Raw genomic sequence first — 20321 nt, forward strand, 5'->3', positions numbered from 1 at the left:
TTTAATATTCAGTTCAGTCATGACCCAGCCCTATTGGTCTGCTTTTTGGGATCAAGACTGTGTCTATTAGTTCAAATCCTGAAGTTACACTCTTCAACTGCTAGGAGCCTTCCAGTGCCTCCAATCCTGGAGGAACAACAGGTAGTGCTTTGAACTTCTAGATAACACACTTTTAGAAGCGGCTTTCCACTTGTGCAAACATTTGCTGTGAGTCATCAGGAATTAAATCATCTGTACATTGTGTCGTCATTTTTGGGATGTTAATGATCAGGGCTAGCCATCTACACTCAGCTGTCTGGGTAAAACTCAGATGTCAATTGTAGTGAAACATTTCTTGTAATGAACTGTAACTTTTTTTCTTTTTAAAGATTTTATTTATTTTAGAGAGAGCGTACTCACAAGCAGGGGGAGGGGGCAGAGGGAGAGAGAAAAAAAGAGGATCCCAAGCAGACTCTTTGCTGAGCATGTAGCCTGACACAGGGCTCCATCTCATGATCCTGAGATCGTGACCTGAGCTGAAATTGAGAGTCAGAGGCTTAATAGACAGCTACCCAGGCACCCCTGAGCTGTAATTGTTAATACATCTTGCCGGAGAGCCTAAGGTCTGAATTCCTTCTTTCACCACCAGAGGCCAAAAGCCCTAAGTCATTTGTTATTATTAGTATTTTTCTTGGCTGTCAACCAATATTCTCTACCCATAATCAGTGTATATTTCTTTGGAAGAAAATTCTTGGGACGCCTGGGTGGCTCAGCGTTTGGGCATCTGCCTTTGGCTTAGGACGTGGTCCCCAGGTCCTGGGATTGAGTCCCGCATCGGGCTCCTTGCATGGAGCCTGCTTCTCCCTCTGCCTGTGTCTCTGCCTCTCTGTGTGTGTGTCTCTCATGAATAAATAAATAAAATCTTAAAAAAAAAATTCTCAAGCCAATATTAACTGACTTGATTTATTCTGTTTCTGGTATTTTTCTTACTTATGTTTCAGTCTGTTGCATCTAAGCTGTTGAATTCTATTAAGATGGCCCATTTTCCAAATGACCAAAGTAGTTGTGAAAAATATCAGTTAACTTTCTGAATAATATAGTACCTCAATTCATGTTGGTTTGCACTCACTGAACATGCCGTTTTTTTACTGTGTAAATATGACAGAAGTATATTGATCTTCTCTCTTAAGTGCTTAATCAAACTCTATTAATACTGTTGGCCGTAAACCATCAGAAAGACATGGCTTTGAAATGTTTGCATCTATGAATCAAACTTAAATAATTTATCAGAAGACTATTTTTTCTGGGCCTAAGGGGAGTTGATCCTAGGTTTTTCATGTTGTGTTATTAACTTGCATGTTAGCTTTGTCTAATTCTATGTAAAGTATGCTGATTTATTAGACTGCTCACTCTACAGTAAACCGTAATTGGATGCTCTTGAAAGAATGAGTTTCATTGATCTAGTCAATGACCACAGATATTACCGAAGTAAACCTCTTAACAGTGTTGGGGCGTATTTTGGCCATGATCAATGTTTCTGAATCTTCCCTTGTATTTTTTTTGTTTTGTTTTGTTTTATTTAGCACTATCTGCATTGATTTAAATCTGTAGCAAATGTTAAGTGCTAAATTTATCTTGACACAAAGTTTCATTACTTTTCTGGAGATGCAAACTTTTCTTTGTTTATTATAGATTAAAAATCTTCCCTGACAGCCTTTGAAAATAATCTATTTGTACTTATGTCAATATGCATCAACGGTTGACAATAAGTAAAGTGAAAAATTAAAGACATTGCCCTTAAATAATTAAATTGAGTTTCTTACTTCTCCCCTCCCTTCCTCCTCCCTCCTTCCTTCCAAAAGATTGCAAGTGTCTCCCTTGGTGGTTTCTAAAGAAATTCTGAATTTTCTAAAAACAAAATGTCAAGTTCAATAGGTTTGAGTCTTTTCTGTATGCCTATGAATGAGTAGAAATTGACAAGTAATGTGCTAGAGGATGAATAATGGGCTTGATCTTGACAGAGCCAGAGCCCCTAAGAACTAGCTTCTATCATGGAGTGTGCTGGCCTTGCAAGTAACTTTCCATCCTATTTAACAAAATTAAGCCTGAAGAAAAAAATCAGGGATAGGTTCTAAACTCCGTGTGAGCTATTTATCAGTCTTCTGAATCATATATCATGAGAAATATAGAATATCCAGTTTAGTAACATTTTATTAGAATGACAAGACAAAGAGGGAAAAAGAAAAAAAAAACACAGCAGGTATATGCATGGTGGACTTTGTGGTTAAAGTAGAAGTTACCTGAGAATGTTTGATTTTTACGTCCCTCATTTTAAAATACATGATAAGCGTAAATTATTCCCTGGATGTAAAGAAAATAAGGGACACTGTATATTTGGCTTTCTTTCAAAAATTAGTATAAGCAGGCTGTACACACACATTATAAAATTCAGAAAGTAGCAAAAGGATTTGAGGTGAAAAGTCTTCCCTCTACTCTCCAGTAGCTAGCTATTTACCTAATCACCTCCCTGCAAGCAACTAGTTACCTGTTTTTTGAATGTACTTCTAGAAACACATTCCTGCACTTACAGCTACGTGTGTATATACGTATGTGTGCATGTATACATAAACGGTAGCACATTGCAGTGTTCACCACCTTGAGTTGTTTTTTAAACGATGCTTTTAAAAGAGTTTTCCATGTCATTACACACATTTGTCTCATACTTTTTTTTAAAAGATTTTATTTATTTATTCATGATAGACATAGAGAGAGAGAGGCAGAGACATAGGCAGAGGGAGAAGCAGGCTCCATGCCGGAGCCTGATGTGGGACTAGATCCTGGGTCCCCAGAATCACGCCCCAGGCCAAAGGCAACGAACCGCTGAGCCACCCAGGGATCCCCTGTCTCATACTTTAAAAAAAAACTGCACAATAATTCACTCTATGGATGTTCTATGATTTATTTAATCAGACCTCCATTGTTGGACGTTTAGGTCTTTTCCAATACCTTGCTGTATGAATAGCATTGCAACAAATATCCTTTCACAGATTATTTCTCTTATATATGTAAGTATATCTATAGGTTATATTTGTGAGTGGAATTGTTGGGTCGAAGGGCATGTTTAACTGAAGTTTTGGCAAGCATTGCCAGGGTGATATTTAAATCTTTAACAGTTGCCACAGCACGGGCTGTAATCAGTCAGAATGGATGCCAGCCGCAGGCAACTGGTCAAGGCTGGATATCAGATGTGAACTCTGTCAAACTGCCCCTCCGATGTAATTGATTGGTTTCCTTTTTTTTTTTTTAATTTAAGATTTTATTTATTTATTCATGAGAGACACAGAGAGAGAGACAGAGACAGAGAGACAGGCAGAGAGAGAAGCAGGCTCCATGCAGGGAGCCGGATGTGGGACTTAATCCTGGGACTCCAGAATCAGGCTCTGGGCTAACGTGGAGCTAAACTGCTGAGCCACCCAGGCTGCCTGATTGGTTTCCTTTAAATCAGGTTGATGAGAATACATACCATGCTCTTCCATTATTATTTCCATTTATAGAATTACTAAATCTCAACAGTATTTGTATGGACATTATTGCCAACAAAATATTACCTGGAGACCACTGGTAGATGGCGGTGGTAAATTGCCATATTCAAACTACATATTAAATGTAGTAAACTGGGATGCCTGGGTGGCTCAGTGGTTGAGCGTGTGTCTTTGGCTCAGGGTGTGGTCCTGGAACTCTGGGATTCCTGCATGGAGCCCGCTTCTCCCTCTATCTCTGCCTCTCTCTCTCTCTCTCTGTCTCTCATGAATAAATAAATAAAATCTTTTTAAAAAAAAATAAATGTAGTAAACTATTCATAACAAAGACAAATTCAGCATTGCCTATCAACATTAATGCCTTGCAGGAGTCCCTGCCCATGTAACTAAGTGAGAAGAGCAAAGGGCCGGTCTGCTTCTCCCATTAGAAGGTAAGCTTCATGGGGCAGTAAGTTGTTTTTATTTCCTGCAACATTATCTTCAACACCTAGAACAATGCCTCGTGGTAGTCAGAGTGCAAAAAATCTATTTCCCTACTGATTAAATAAATGGACATTGAACTGAGAATCAGGGAGATAAAGACTCTCCCCTACAAGGATGCTGAAAGGTTGTAAATATTCACATAGTAACACTTGCTTTTTTGGTTAAATATTTTCTGTTTCTTAACATTTGGAAATTGGTCATTTATTAAAGATATACACTGAAGTCAAAATTGTTGAAACAAAGCCTGGATTTCACCATTAGGCCTTTTAAATTAAGCTCCTTGAAGAAGAGTGTCTATGTTTGAATATTCTTAGATCATGATTATTGCTAAAATTTGCACATTTTATAATGTGGTAATTGTATCTAGCTAGTGGATGTCTTTTGTTTTGGAGGGCTGGGGTGTAGATACTTTCAAATGTAGAATTTAACACCTGAAGTAGTAATTATGTGTACTTAGAAATTACAGGGTAGAAATTGGAAATTGGAATGGAAAAGGCAGGTTATAGAAAATAATATGCAATATATAGATGTATGTGTTGAGTACTGTGGGGACACATAGCAAAAAATGCTTGTGATACCTTAAAACAGAGTTGCTAAGTTTCTTAATTCTCTCCCGCCTCCCTTCCACCTCCAATTCATGAGAAACAATGAAGTAAAGTCATGTAACAAGATGATGGTTCTAAAACACTACAGTGGTAACATGGAATTCAGTGCTCTCTCATAAATTTAAATTGTCTGAGAAAAGTATGATCTAGAAATATTGTTTCATGTATAATACAACGTCTTCACAACAAACTGAATTATTTGGACTTCTTCAGCCTTTCTCCCACATAAATGTAATACTGTGTTATAAGCACAGGGACTTGAAATGACTAAAAAAAAAAAATGCCCAGAATTTCAGGTGAACGAAAAGTAGCTAAATGTAGTAGGGAGTCTATACGGAAATTTTAAGAGAGCCTGAATGCTGTGCAATTTCCTGGAAAGGCTCTCACTCTACACTCCACAAGGAGTGGGTTTATTTGGTTCACCATCATATTCTAGGACGGGGCACATAGTACGTACTCAACAAATATTTGTTGAATGAGTAGGAAGCATATTCTGTGTTTGGGAGGCTATGGAGATTCTCAGCAAAAGCAACAAGTGGTCAGCATGTGTTAAAGTGCTGAACTTCGGGATCTCTGGGTGGCGCAGTGGTTTAGCGCTTGCCTTTGGCCCAGGGCGCGATCCTGGATACCCTGGATCGAATCCCACGTCGGGCTCCATGCATGGAGCCTGCTTCTCCCTCTGCCTGTGTCTCTGCCTCTCTCTCTCTCTCTGTGTGACTATCATAAATAAATAAAAATTTAAAAAAAAGAAAAAAAAATAAAGTGCTGAACTTCATAAAGCAAAGAGTTTGAATGTTGAGTTATTAAATAATGCTCATGATATCAAGCCTGGATCCCATTAAGCCCCAGGATAAGGAGCGTATAGTTACTTTCATAGCTCTACTAAATAGTTACATCGCATACCAGTCAAGGTGATATATCCCTCGAAATCCCATGGAAAGCACCCAAGGGCAGAGGTCAGAAATCATTAGCAACTTGGCTTGGAAAAGTGCTAATACAGTGGGTGATGGAATTTTTTGTCCAGTGTAAAGAAAAGAATGTAATAACAAGATTATTATGTCTTTTCCCCTTTTACTTTGAAAATGCTTTTAGTATTAGGATCTATTCAATGAAGGATTTAGAGGTATTCCAATAATAAATGTTCCTGTGTTTTATATTTAGTACTTACTAAAGCGGATATTTGCTGAGTTGTGTTATCAGATAAAAATCTCTATCAATCAAAGGGAGAAGAGAGGAGTTTATTGGGCTTTGTAAAGATCTTTTTTTCTTTTTCAGAAAAACAGAATTACTAAAGTTTTATTTGAGAGTAGTAAATGGGAAGATTTTCTGTGTAAGAATTGAATGTAGTTAAATAATAATGGAAGAATGTTTAATAGATAAGGCTTTAATAGATAAGGCTTTAGAATTTTACAAAGAGCTTCAGTTATAATATGCAATTAAGCATATTGGAAAAGCTATTGAAAATAAAGCATAGTTCTACATTGTTAAAGAAATGAGGCCTGGAAGCAATATTCACAATTAACATCAGGTTAGTTCATCATCCCTTGATTTACAGTGATTTAACAATGTAGCGTGGCACACATTTTTCAAAATCCAATTGCTAATCTACTTCAGGTCAAAATGAATTGGAACACGATTAGGACTTCATCTTGGTGTTCTGACCTAAAATGGAAATGCATGCACCAGTGCTATCAAGTTTGCATTACTTCTGGGGTTTACATCATGTTTCTAGGATTGTTTTTCATAACGAGTGTGCCTCATAGCTTTTTTATTCCTGGAAAAGGTGGAATTCCCTTTGAAGTAAAAGTGAGTTCTGCACATGAGGTAAATGTGAGTTTCGCTATGGATGTGATGGAATACGGAGGGATTAGGATAAAGATAAATTACTATTCCAACCCTTTCTAGAATCCTGCTTTTCTACCCCCAAACTATCCTGCTGAAGCCCTAGTCTCCCCTCCCCTCCCCCATCCCTTCCTCTCCCTTGCCTGCACCCCCCACCCCCCCAACCAAATAAAGCTTTTTGGTGAATCCATTTTCCAACAGTCAAGAGAAGATTTAGCAGTTTCCAAGGATTTTCATAGAAAGTGTTGTGAAAAGTTTTGAATTCCCCATATGCAGTTTCCTTTGGGACTGCATGGTCAAGAGGCAGCTGTGTTAACTGGTGAACTCTGCTGATTTACTGAAATCTCCTCGAAATATTGCATCCAAGCTTGACTTGATCTCCCCAGCCTAGGATTGCTGCCTTGTGTGATGCTGATCTGTAAAAAGTAAAGGAAGAAACAATTAACAACTGGCCTGCTCATGCCTTCTTAGGTATTTTTTTAAATGGAATCCATGCATGCTCCTATAATAAGCTGAAAGAACTAGATAGGCCCATCAGAACAATTTCTCCTCACAGCTGCTGCACAGACATAACCTGCTTTAAGGAAACCCAATGTAGGGGCACCTGGGTGGCTCAGTTGATCCAGCGTTGGTTGACTCTTGGTTTTGGCTCAAGTCACGATCTACAAGTTGCACAATCGAGCCTTGTGTAGGGCCTTGTGCTCAACACTGAGTCTGCTTGACCTTCTCCCTCTCCCTTTCCCCTCTTCTCTCTCTCTTTAAATAAATAAATAAAATTTCAAATGAAAAAGAAAATCCAATTTATGGAAATCCAGATTTAACCTGAATTTTGCAAAGAATGATCTTTTGAGAATCTATGAGTAACTAATAATTGGAAGAATCTATATACATTTGCTTAGTTCTGAAGGCTTTTCTCTAATTTAAAATGTCTAAGGGCACTCTGAAAGGTGGGCAGGGGGTGTGCGGAAGGTGTGTTTCAGTATGTTTAGGTAGGGATGCCTGGGTGGCTCAGCGGCTGAACATCTGACTTCAGCTCAGGTTGTGATCCTGGAGTCCTGGGTTCGAGTCCCACATCGGGCTCCCTGCATGGAGCCTGCTTTCTCCCTCTACCTATGTCTCTGCTTCTCTTTCTTTGTGTCTCTCATGAATAAATAAAATAAAAAATCTTTAAACAAAACAAAAAAGCCAATTTGTTTAAGGAGAATCTTGTGGCCACAAGTGGATGTGTGGATTTTCCACACACCAATGGGAATCCAACACTTTTTGTAGGATGCCATTGGTAATTCTGAGGGAAATTGCAGTTGTGAGGATTTGAGAATGAGCTAGAAATAAATACCTTGGGTTGGACCTTGGACCAGAAGGGATTCCACAGACTTTCCTACTATGTAACAAGTGGTAGTACTTCCTTGATAGGACACGGTAGCTCTTAAGAGCCCTGGAAGCTGGAAAGGCAATGTCCCTGGGGATCTTTGCTAAAGGAATACCCTGAAGCTTATGATATGATTTATAACATAATGTATGATTTATCACTCCCTGTATAAAGCAAAATACACATCACTCTTGAGTAATAATATACTGAGCTCTTACTCAGTGCCAAGCACTATGTCAAAACCTTACTGAATTAGTGTTCTAGGGCTTCTATAACCAAATACCACAAACTGGAGACTTGAAACAACAAAAATTTATGTTTTTAAAGTTCTAGAGACTAGAAGCCTAAACCAAAGTTGTTGGCAGGGCCAAGGTCCTGCCAAAGACTCTAGGGGAAGATCCTTCCTGGTCTCTTCTGGTTCCTGGTAGCTCAGGTGTTTTGGTTTGTGGCAGCATAACACCAATCTCTGCCTCTGTCTTCACAGGCATTTCTTCCTTCTGTAGGTCTTCTCCTCTTAGAAGAATACTAATCATAATGGCTAAAGACCCACCTTAATTCATCATCTTAATTTGGTTATATTTGCAAAGACCCTATTTTTCCAAATTAGGTCACAGTTACAGTTACCAGGAATTGGGACTTCAGTATATATATATATATAATATATATATAATATATATATTATATATATATATATTTTTTTTTTTTGGTGGGGAACACAGACTCTTAGTACTCACAGATCACTCCTTTAATCCTTACAACAATCCTGGGAAGAAGTTACTGTTATTACCCTCATTTTGCAGTTGAAGAAACAGACTCAGAGAAATGGTATTATTGCCTGAGGTCACTGAGCTAGATTAGCACCAGGATTCCATAATTGCTACTGAGGCCTGATGACTCCTGCACCCACACATTAATTCTGATGGAAGTGAGTTCATCTTTTTCATCTGTCTATAGTGATAATTATAGCTGGAGCTTTATTTAGTAAGAATCAAGATAAGGGACTTCTATCACCCATTTCTTAATTCTCCTTCAAGATGTTCTTGAACTGCTTTAAGGACATCATCTCTTAAACCTTATTTGGCAGTAAGAGACAAAGGGGTCATTCTAAATGAATGTGTTGGTCACATTCATGTGGTTCTAAAAGTCTCATTAATTTATTTAAAGCTACCAAAATTTTCCTGGTTCAGGTTTCTTATACACAGATTGTGTGTACGTGTGTGTGCACATGTGCACGTGTATTTTTGTAGTCAGAGCAACACAGCTAAAATTTTTTTAGATGTTTAGAGGCCATGTGGTACTACTATGCATTTTTGGAAGTACAGAAGTACTTGCTTTTTTCCCCTTCTTTTATGATTTAAGCATGTTATGAAAAATAGACATGGCTTGATGAGTTCACAGAGAATCAAAATATTCTTCACAGTCAGAAATTTTCCAGCTGTTTGAAAAATCATACACCTTTCTTTCTTGGGCAATAGAAAAAACTGCTTGCCAGAAAAATGGTTGAGTCTGTGGTGAAAGGGAGGTATGTTCCCAGCCTGGCCATAAGTTATTTAACCCCTCCAGACCCCAGTTTCCCATTCATAAAATGTGGAAATGAGTAAAGATTATTTAAATGTTTTCTGTGTCAAATTACTGCTCTAAAAAGCTTCCATACAGTGTTGACATTTTTTAAAATGCTAGCTACAATTAGCCATAAGAGCAAATAAACAATTTAGAATAAACACCCACCATTATTCTGATTTGCTAATTGGTTTTTGTTGTTGTTGTGTTGGTGATGGAAATTTTTGGTTAATAATAACATATTTAATGTCAATGGTGAATGTATATGTAGAGTTTTTATGGCTATGGATTCTTTTTCTTTTGGAAACACATAGTATAGATAATCTGTTGAAGTATCTTAGATTTAAAAACTTTCTCATACCTGAGATAGGTTCCCTGATTGGCTGGTCAATGGAGTGGGGGTGGGCTTTTGCCTTGACACTATCACACCCACTCTCTCCTGTAAGATGCTTGCTAGTTGTACACTGGGCAGTTAGCATGGAGCCTAGTTAAGTCTCAAGGCAGGGTTACAGGTCTTACTGGGCAATGCCCGGTGGACAGCTGGGAAAATGGGTCCTTAGTCTACAATGGTGAAAACTTCTGATGAGGACAGCTGCCAGTCCCTGAGGATGGCCTGAAGAAATGCCCGCAGGAAGACATCCACATGGCACTGAGAGTGCTCATCACTTCTGGTGATCGCACTTAATCCAGTGCATCTGCCCAATGGGCCCCCACCCAGAAACATCCCTTCTCTTCCGGTCCTCCACCATCATTCTCTCATCAGCCTGCCAATGTCAGGCTGGAGGAGGATGACCTTTTAATAACAAACATACCAATGAAGCTACATAGCAAGAGCCCATTGAGCTAGTGCTAGACTGAATGTTTGCTCTGCACCCCAAAGTCATCTTGTGAAATCCTAATCCCTCATGTGATGGTATTAGTCATGGGCCTTTGGGAGGTAAGTAGGTTATGAGAGTAAAGTCCTCATGATGAAATTAGTGCCCTTATAAAAAGGGACATGAGAGAGCTTGCTTTCTCCCTCTGTTCTCTGCCATGCAAGGATACAAGAAGATGGCAATTCAGGAGTAAGGCCCTCGCCAAGACCCGAATCTGCAATACCTTGATTTTGGACTTTCCAGCTTCCAGACTCTGAGAAATTAATGTTTGTTGTTTAAGCCACTAGTTGATGGCATTTTGTTATAGAAGTTCTAACAGACTAAGATAGGTAGGTATTCTTAGCTCCCTTGTAATAAGTGAACAGATGTTAAGCTCCATCTCTCACCCTCTGTAAACTGGCTTCAGTAAATTATACTTTTACTATTTTTCTTGCTGCATAGGGGCCCCACAAGGTGCTTAGTGGAGATATCAAGGATCTTTCTTTCTTTCTTTCTCTGTCCTTTCTTTCATAATTGAGGTTTTATTGGTTATTTTGAGGACTAGTACATAGATATTTCAATTTATACACTTCTTAAAAGTCATATTGAAAAATTTAAAAGTCCTGTAGTTGTGATTCTTTTCTAAACAGTGATTCGAGTGACTTTCCAGCTCAAAATTTATAAGCAGATCTTCTTCAAGAGGATATCAAGTACCAATGTCTTCACATATTGATTAGCTGTTACATTATAGGTCCCACTAATTCACAATGTAATATGTATACTACATGCCCCAAATTTCAGGCTTTCACGGCACATAAACAAAGTTATTAGAAAAATTGGACTATGATGACAGTGAATGTGTGACAGAGGATACGCAGTTCTGACAGGGAGAGCCAAGATCAAGGAGAGGTTTTCTTTCTGGAGTAATTCTATTAAAAACCACATGGGAATAGAGTTGACTTAACATGTTCAAGACCTATTAAATGCACACTGCGACTCCAAATTGCCTTTCAGTATGCTTGTATTACAGGTGTAAAAACTAGCCTTCCCCTAATGTGTGGAATGTTAAGCTGACATGCAAGACAGTCAAAGCCTGGAATAATTCAGTATGTCATTATGTTATGGTTGTACCAAAACATAAACAACAAGCAAATGATTTTGCCTCTTAAAAAAAGTGCTCGCACTTACAAAAGTAGGATGAGGTTGGATGCACTCCTTATTCAAAGTGTTTTCACTAAAGAACACCCATCTACAAAATAATTGGTAAGAATATTCCTCTGGATCATCAGAAAGGGAGACAAGGAGACAAGACAAGGACTGATATGACATGCTGGGTGATTTTTTTTAAACATTTTATTTATTTATTCATGAGAGAAATGGAAAGAGAGGCAGAGACACAGGCAGAGAGAAGCAGACTCCATGCAGGGAGCCTGATGGGACTCCATCCGGGACTCCAGGATCACGCCCTGGGCCGAAGGCAGGCGCTCAACCCTCAACCACTGAGCCACCCAGGGATCCCGTGCTGGGTGATGTTAATCAGACTGGCTTCTTTCCTTGCTGCTTCGTCAGGGACTGGACTTTCCTCATTTTTACTTCTGTTTTCTTGAGTTTCTTGGTTAGGCACTTCACCTGCTTTCCCTTTGTTCTCTTCTTCCCTTTTGTTTCACTCTTTTGTCTGAAGATTTAACCTTCCCTGCTGCTGCCATTTTGGGTTTTGTTGCCACTCTTGCAGGAGCAGGTTTAGCTGACACCCTTGCGGATCTCTAGAGTTCCTCCTTCATGGCCCCTTTGGCTGCACTGACCTTCCCCCTTGGACCTGTGGGCAGTGAGGAGGGCACATGCCAGATGCCTGGTGCCCAGAGCTTTTGTGAGGCTGGGCTGCGTGGAGGCTGCTGCTCTTCCTGCTACCCAACATTTCCCCCCTCAATTTATTTAATAATGTCTGTTAATCCATTCATTTATCTGGTCAGAAGGTTTATTGAGCGATTATTTGCTGTGAATCACAATTCTAGGTGTACAGTGGTGAGGTGCAAACCAAAAAGAAATAGTTCTTGCTCTCATAGCGCTTTCAGTCTCTTGTTAAAAACAAGGCTATATCAGTATATAACTGAATGTTGAATTATAATTCACATTTTCCAGTATTTCTTTATTTGAACTTTTGCCATTCACTAGATTTAAAAAGTATGTCATATGTGTTTATCCCTCTATTTCATCTTTTGTATTTGTGACTTGCTGGTACTTTAGATTATTGGATTCTTGTGTATAGGGATTTGTTTTCTCTCTCTCTCTTTGGTAGAAGCCTTATTATAACAAATGTATCTTATTCAACACTTGTTAATGATTTTTTTTCATTTAGATTCACACAATCTTAGCCTTGGAAGAAAACTTTTTTTAAAAAAAATTATTTATTTATTCATGAGAGACACAGAGAGAGAGGCAGAGACACAGGCAGAGAGAGAAGCAGACTCCATGCAGGGAGGTTGATGGAACTCCATCCGAGTCTCCAGGATCATGCCCTGGGCTGAAGGCAGCGCTAAACCGCTGAGCCACTGGGGCTGCCCCGCCTTGGAAGAAACCTTAAGGATCATCTAATTTAATCTTCCAGTTGTATAGATGAGACAATGGAGGCTGTAAGTGATGGAGTTGTTTTGTTTAATAAAATACTACAAAGAGTTGTGGTCATTATTATTGTTGCCAGGTTCACATAGCTAATTTGGTCAAAATGGGCTGGAATCTATTTTTCTGAATTATTTAATTAAATATATCACTCAATAACTATTGGAAAATTGGTATTAAAGGAGCTTTCACTTCAGGGAGGCCTGGATGACTCAATCGGTTAAGCATCTGCTCAGTGTCCTGGGATTGAGCCCTGCATCAGGCTCCCTGCTCAGCAAGGGGTCTGCTCCTCCCTCTCGCTCTGTCCCTCCACCTGCTCATGCTCTCTCTCACTCTCTCAAATAAATAAATAAAAATCTATAAAAAATATGCATTCTTCTGTGGGTTTCTATTGGGCTTAGATAAAATATGTGTAAAGTACTTGGCATACAATAACTCAAGACAGATAGCTTCTGATTGTATGGATGGCCTATTTTGAATATGGCTGCCAAATCCTGGAGACAGAACATGCAGAGGACAACAAGGATCTGAGATGTGTTTAACATATTCTCCAGTTCTGTCTTGGAGAGAACTGGAAATACAATTTCCATCCTCAAACTAAGAAATCTGACGTTTGCATGTCACAGGAAGGAGGCCGTCTAACCCAAATGCGGTAAGAATTCAAGTGACTAATTTGAATATTAAAGATAAATACTTAGCTTTTTATGTTGTTGTTTGTCAGGAAGATGAGTTGGATCATACTGGTTACAGGATGATTACTACTTGAGCCTGCCATTGGGGGTTCATTCAAGCACCTTTCACCACATGACAGATAATATTCCTCTCCTCTAGTAGAGCAAAAAAGTAAGTATAAGAAGCATTACTCGAAACTATGAAAAGACAACATTATGAATTCTCTTTTTTCACTGAGAAGTTTCATTATTTTATACCTTTAATCTCTGCAAATGTTTGCTGTCTTTTAAATAAATAGTTTTTGGGGGAGAGAAGCATAGAAGCCTTTATGTTTAATAGCACCTGATTACCCAGGTCTTTACCTGGCTGTGAGTAGCAAGAGATATACTTGTCAAATTAAATTTAATTTTTATTCCCTTATCTTTTTCTATCCTGATCACCTAACCACATCAATGGCTGTTCCTGAGAAGGGAAATATTTTAAAAATAAATATAAGGTTAAATATACCTGAATAAATAGGGTATATTCATGGAGTGGAAAACAAAATGATCTGAGACCTATGTACAATGGAATACTTAACAAACTATTAACATGCATAAATTTCTAAATTCAAGTGTCTGAAAATTTTTAATCAGATTGTTATTAATATAAAATTTTAAAATGCTACTATAATTTAGGAAAAATGCATTTTAAAAACGGGTGGGAGAGTTGCTCATTAACTTCAGTATAGAGGTTTCCATAGGGGAGGAAGGGAATTGTATTGAGAAGTGGGACAGATAGTCTTCAATATACTTGTTTTGCATTTTAAAAATATGCAATAAAAAGTACCTTAAAATATGATTGGAAATAATAGCCATAGAATAAAAGAAAATGGAATTTTTCAGACTATACTATGTATCGGTCATTTTTTTCGGTTATTTAGACCAGGATTATCCCATAGAACTTGCTTTGATGAAGGAAATGTTCTATCTCTGTGATATCCAATCAGGAGCCCCTAGCCACATATGGCTACTAAGCACTTGAGATATAGCTAGTGTGACAGAGAAATAGAATTTTAAATTTTATGTAATTTTAATTAATCTCAATTTTAAATTAGTTTAAATTTTAACATGGCCAATGGCTACCATACTGGACAGCACAGACCACAAAGAACATTATAAGCCTTACATTGACTTCATTTGGGAAAACCCTATCTAACTGTTCTTCATGATGATTGTGGATGTGCATATTTGAAGAAAAAACAATAATCTCTTGCTAATATCAAGTATGGCAAAGGGCAACTGAAAGTTATTGGGGTATTGTAGGAGGGTAAAAAAAGAAGCCTTTCTGACTGTTTACATTTGTCAAGTGGAATGAGTAGAAAGGTCACTATACAGTTCCATTGAGTGTCTATAGAAAAGAAAGAATCAAAAGCCCTCCAAGTACTCATGGGGGGTACTTTGGATTTGGTAACAGATTTGATAACTGAAGACTTAATTTCCCCAGTGACTCAACTGATACCAGACGTTTTATCTTTTTCAGAAAATTAAGAGTAAATTGGCTGGCTCAATAGACTTACTGACTCTAGCTAGATAAGTATTTGCTGTGTTTATTAAGTTGTTTATGTAGTGCAATAATACAAGTGATTTAATAAAGATAAGACTTCAGATAAATGTCAACACACTTCCCACTCTGCAGCTGGTCCATTTCAAGCAGTTAAAATAAATTAAAAGATAAAATACCACTCACAAAAAATTGATCATTGTCCAAGGGAAACATTTAAAATTGAAAGAAATCTTCTACTTCCAGTGCACAAAGACATATGCATATGTGTAGAAAATGACCCTCTCTGTAATCTAGAGATTCTTTACCTAGAAGGAAAGGGACAGGAAGCTGTGTTTTGTAAGTATTTGCTATAATGAGGTAAAATTAAAAAGTACTTATAGTATTAACGACCAGTGTTATTTATAGTGCATATATGATGGAGATCTTTGAATTACATAGAATAAATACTATTATGTTATTTGCCTATCTTTATTTATTTTTAAAGATTTTATTTATTTATTCATGAGAGACACAGAGAGAGAGAGGCAGAGACATTGGGAGAAACAGGCCCATGCAGGGAGCCCAATATGGGACACAATCCCGGGACTCCAGGATCACGCCCTGGGCCGAAGGCAGACACTTAACCACCAAGCTACCCAGGTGTCCTTATCTATCTTCACATACATCAAGGCATAGCTGGTGAAAGTTTACTAGCCTGTATAATGTAGATGCTATCACTGGGATTTAAATAACGTGAAGTGGATCTGAATTTTACCCAACCTGTTTTGTTTACATGGCTTAAAAAAAAATTGATGCTTTTCTTATAGTTTCTGTAGACATAATCTGACATTTGAAAAGTATAATACAAAGGATGAAAACAGAGATGTATCTTTATGGTGGTCAAATCATTATTTCAATTGTCTTCTAGGTTAAGGTGGATGAGATTCCTTTCTTCTGTTCTTTCAAAATACCTGTGGCAAATCTCTACTGTTTCAGTATGCCCTTACTGGTTTTTGCCATCCAAAGCCTAGCTCATATAGGCCTATCTCATATCTCTTGGCATATAGCACTTGTTCAAAAGAGCATTCAAAACACTGTCTAGTTTAGAAATTGTGGCCTAATAAGCCTATTTTGAGCTGAATTCTGACCACTGAATTTTCTTATTAGTCACACAGTAGGAAATATTGGATTGAAGCCTGAGTCTTGTGACATCAAGTTCTTGGTTTGACCAGGAGAAAATTATTTGCCATAGTTCTAGATTACTCTACTTGAAAATTGTGTGGAATATTTAATATTTATAGTATTGTACAACATGTTTTTTAAATGCTTGACACACATAGTCCAATGTCTGCGATGAAATGTCCCCCTGCTCCATGAACTGGGAAGTTGGCCTTTCTAACCAGGTGTGGTAGGTGGTTTAATGACCATAAATTCCTCCAGCATCTTTTGCAATATTACTTTGCTGTTCCTTCCATCCAGAAATAGAGTCTTTTTCTCTACATCTTGAATCTGGGCTGATCTTGAAAATTGTTGGACCTGCGGAATGTGACAGAAGTGATGATATTTTGTGAATTTTCTTCAGAAGATTTGCAATTTCTGCCTTTTGTATTCCCAGAATGCTACCCTGAGACCTCTACTGGAAGAGACTTGTTTATTGAAGGATGCGAAGCTATTTGGTGAACTGAGGCTTCCAGGTGACAGCCAGACCAAGTACCAGGCTTGGGAGTAAGGCCACATTAGGTCTTCTGGTCGCTCTTATCTTCCAGCCGACTCAGTCACATGAATGAGCCTGGCAAAAATCAGTGTAGGAATTGTTTTATTAAAGCAGTCCACTGAGTTTTGTGGTAATCTGTTGTGCAGCAAAGGGTAACTGGGGAAACAGCTTCTCAAGAGAGATTGTTGAGATAGTGTATAGAAAGATAAAGAACAGGGACGCATTATTTTTCTAGACCCTTTTGTATTTGGGAAGGATCTGAATTCCCTGATATAGAGTGACGTAAGTAACTTAGTAGTTAATGGCTGATAATGTAATCAGTACAGTGTTTAAAATTACAAGATTAATGTCCATATATCATTCCTAACTTGTCCATGTTGTTCCTGCAAATGTACTTTGTACGACATATTTTTTTAGTGGTAGAAACTAAAATTATTTTCTTTGGGAATCATAAGAATGAAGTCCCTTGGTGAATGGCAATAATAGTGATTAAGATTTCCAGAGATTTTATAAATAGGAATGACCTGTATCTGTTTCCTGACTTATACATATATTGCTCACTTGGGTATTTGTTAAACCATGGGAAAATTAGTATGCCCGGAATGCTTGAAATACATTCATGTCTTCCCATACGTTTTGTCATCTTTCTGTTGTGTGTGTGTGTGTGTCTGTGTGTGTGCTTCTGGTGGTTGTTGTTTCAAATCACTTTAGGCCTCTGAGCATAAAAATGTAAAGTTTTTTCCCAAGTGGAAAAATTTAGAACAGATTGAAAAAAAAAAATGGTAGAGGAAAGATGAAGAACTAGTAACAAAAACACTCCTTCGTGCATCTTGCTAGGAGACTGCAGTCTAAAGAAAGGTTAAAAGTTGACTGGTGAACTATAAGCAGTTTTAAAATATGCTCATATTAATCAATATTTCTCCAAATACCATAACGGTGCAAAATCTCAGCAACAAGAGTAAGTATCTTTTCACCAAGTTGTAGGCAACTGAAAATGCTTCTCGATAAAACATTTTCCAATCTCAGCTCACAGAAATAATAATCTTATAAAAATATAGTGTTTAGAAGGTTGGGAGAAAGAGCAGAAGATTGCAAAACTAGGCACAAGAAGTCTACCAGCTGTTAGAAAGTTCAAAAAGTCAATAAACGAAGCTAAATACTCGTCTTCTAAAATCATTTTTCAGGTAAGATAAATAGGGTCCTTTTCACCTTAAACGCTCATTTGACAGTATCCCAGCACATGTCTTGGCTATTAATACACTTGGATAGCCTCAGGGAGACTTTCAAAAAGTGGTTCTTAAGATACTGATATTCTTGTCTCTAGACTCATGAGTCATTTGGACACAAGCATTGAATTTAAGAGGTACTCACTCCTCACTGTTGAGGAGCTGGTAGAAAAAACATAATTATTATATTGAAGATTCAATAAATATTCTTTCATTTTCAAAGTAGATTCTCACAGCGCTATTCTAAAATCTTTCATGACTAGGTCTTCTGTGAGGAAGAAATAACATGTCTTCAATTTGTCCCTAGACCTGTGGTTCTGGTCATCACTGAATACCCCTCCCCAAATAAAAAGGCAAGGAAGTAAAATATAGAACAGCCACAGGCACACTGCCTTAGGACATTCACTAGAACATGAACTCTGTTCATCTTTTTTTCACACTAGGAATTATGTCGCATTGAGATTGTTTGAAGAATTTGGACTCACTTTTTAAAAGATGGATTTAGGTGTTTACTTTTTTTGGAAATTGCTGAGATGTTTCTCAGTCTTGGTTTAGTTAGAGAAGGTTAGCTGAAATTGAGGCAGGGAGTAAGTTTTCTAAATATCTGGATCTGATCGTATTTCCTCTTCAAAAGAGACATAGGTGTGTAAGTGTGCATGTATGTGTATGCATATTGTGAGCTTTAGAGAAACTGGTTCTTCTGTACTAAACATTACAAAATTTGTTAAAATTATATGCATTGGGTAGCCCCGGTGGCGCAGTGGTTTAGCGCCGCCTGCAGCCCAGGGCATGATCCTGGAGACCTGGGATCGAGTTCCATGTCAGGCTCCCTGCGTGGAGCCTGCTTCTCCCTCTGCCTGGGTCTCTGCCTCTCTCTTCTCTGTGTATCTCATGAATAAATAAATAAAATATTTTTAAAAATTATATGCATTGCATGTCCACTATGTATAAGGAACTCTGCTGGGCGTGGCCAAGGAAGCAGTCTTAGCTTTCCCTCAAGGATTTTATAGTGTACTGGATTTATATTGTCTGTTCTTATTTTTTTACATTAAGTTACTTGTATAGCTATAGTTATATATACAAATAGATAGTTATACAAATAGAATAGTGTTCCTTATTTGGAGATACTTACAGTTTTGAACAGTCACTAACTATAGAAATAACTTGGTAACATGGAAATGCCGTATCTCTGACCAGTTCATAGGCTGTTGGTGCATAGTTTCCTTTGGCACAGAAGAATAAGTTAGTGTAGGGACGCCTGGGTGACTCAGTGGTTGAGCGTCTGCCTTCGGCACAGGGCCTGATCCTGGAGTCCTGAGATCGAGTCCCATGTCGGGGTCCCTGCATGGAGCTTGCTTCTCTCTCTGCCTCTGTCTCTGCCTCTCTCTGTGTGTCTCTCGTGAATAAATAAATAAAATCTTAAAAAAAAAGAATAAGTTAGTATACAAACCAGAATGAACAAAGAGAACAGAATATCCTATTAAACTAGTATATAATTTACGCATAGAAGACATAAATGATTTTTCATTTATGCCAGAGCAGGTAAGAGGGAAATTTAAAATCTTTTGAAACAAATGAGAGATAATTATGTTAGGTTTCTAATATTGCTATTAGGAAAAAAAATTTTGGCACACAACCATGGGATTTTAATTAGTTTTTTATTTCCTATTGTAATGACTCCTGTTTTGTGTCCATGGATTTTGTGCTGCCTAGTTAAGTGACTCAAGAAACAGTTTTGTGGTAGTATAATAGTTTTGTTTAAACTATAAATACATAATGTGCCAGACAATGTCCAATTTAATGAAATATATTTTATGTGTGAAAGAATCCATGTAATATCCTAAGATACCTTAGTCAAATTTATGATAGCCAATTCATGGGCAGGCACAATATTACCCAATTAGCAACCTTGGCTTTATGAATCAACTGCATTATGCATTTTTAGATTTTAATGTCTCTTATGGTCAATTTTCTTTCAACATTGAGTACTCAAATGCAATTTCAAAATGAAGGAGCCAGAATCATTGAACAGCATAGGTACTTGGCCAGTTGTTTTATGATGCTGGTTATTGAGAAAGTTAATATGTCTCTGTTGATGGCAATCATATATTTCTAACAATGCTATCATTAAATTAAATATTATAGAAGTTAACTGATTTGTTTGAAATATTATTAGGCAGTAATTGTCAGGTATATAAACCAAAGAAAAGGAAAATATTTCAATCCCATTGTTTCATTAATCATCTCCTTGTGGGGTTTCCCAAGTATCTATTGTATTTGATGAAGAAAATGACATATTTTATTCAGTAGAAAGCTGAGCCATGCCCACATGTCATTC

The 20321-nt window shown here is 37.7% G+C and overlaps 1 long non-coding RNA gene across 2 annotated transcripts in view; it reads left to right on the forward strand.

Annotated features, from left to right (window-relative positions):
- Window positions 1–17076, forward strand: part of LOC102155842 — a 53795-nt gene extending 36719 nt beyond the window's left edge. For both annotated transcript variants that reach the window (XR_005369196.1, XR_005369197.1), the window contains exons 3-5: window positions 3887–3949; window positions 13569–13690; window positions 16659–17076. This is a non-coding gene — a long non-coding RNA (uncharacterized LOC102155842). The remainder of the gene's footprint in view (window positions 1–3886; window positions 3950–13568; window positions 13691–16658) is intronic.
- The last annotated feature ends 3245 nt before the right edge of the window (window positions 17077–20321 follow it).

This window comes from Canis lupus, chromosome 14, assembly GCF_011100685.1.
Source record: "Canis lupus familiaris isolate Mischka breed German Shepherd chromosome 14, alternate assembly UU_Cfam_GSD_1.0, whole genome shotgun sequence".
In the NCBI taxonomy this organism is placed as follows: domain Eukaryota; kingdom Metazoa; phylum Chordata; class Mammalia; order Carnivora; family Canidae; genus Canis; species Canis lupus.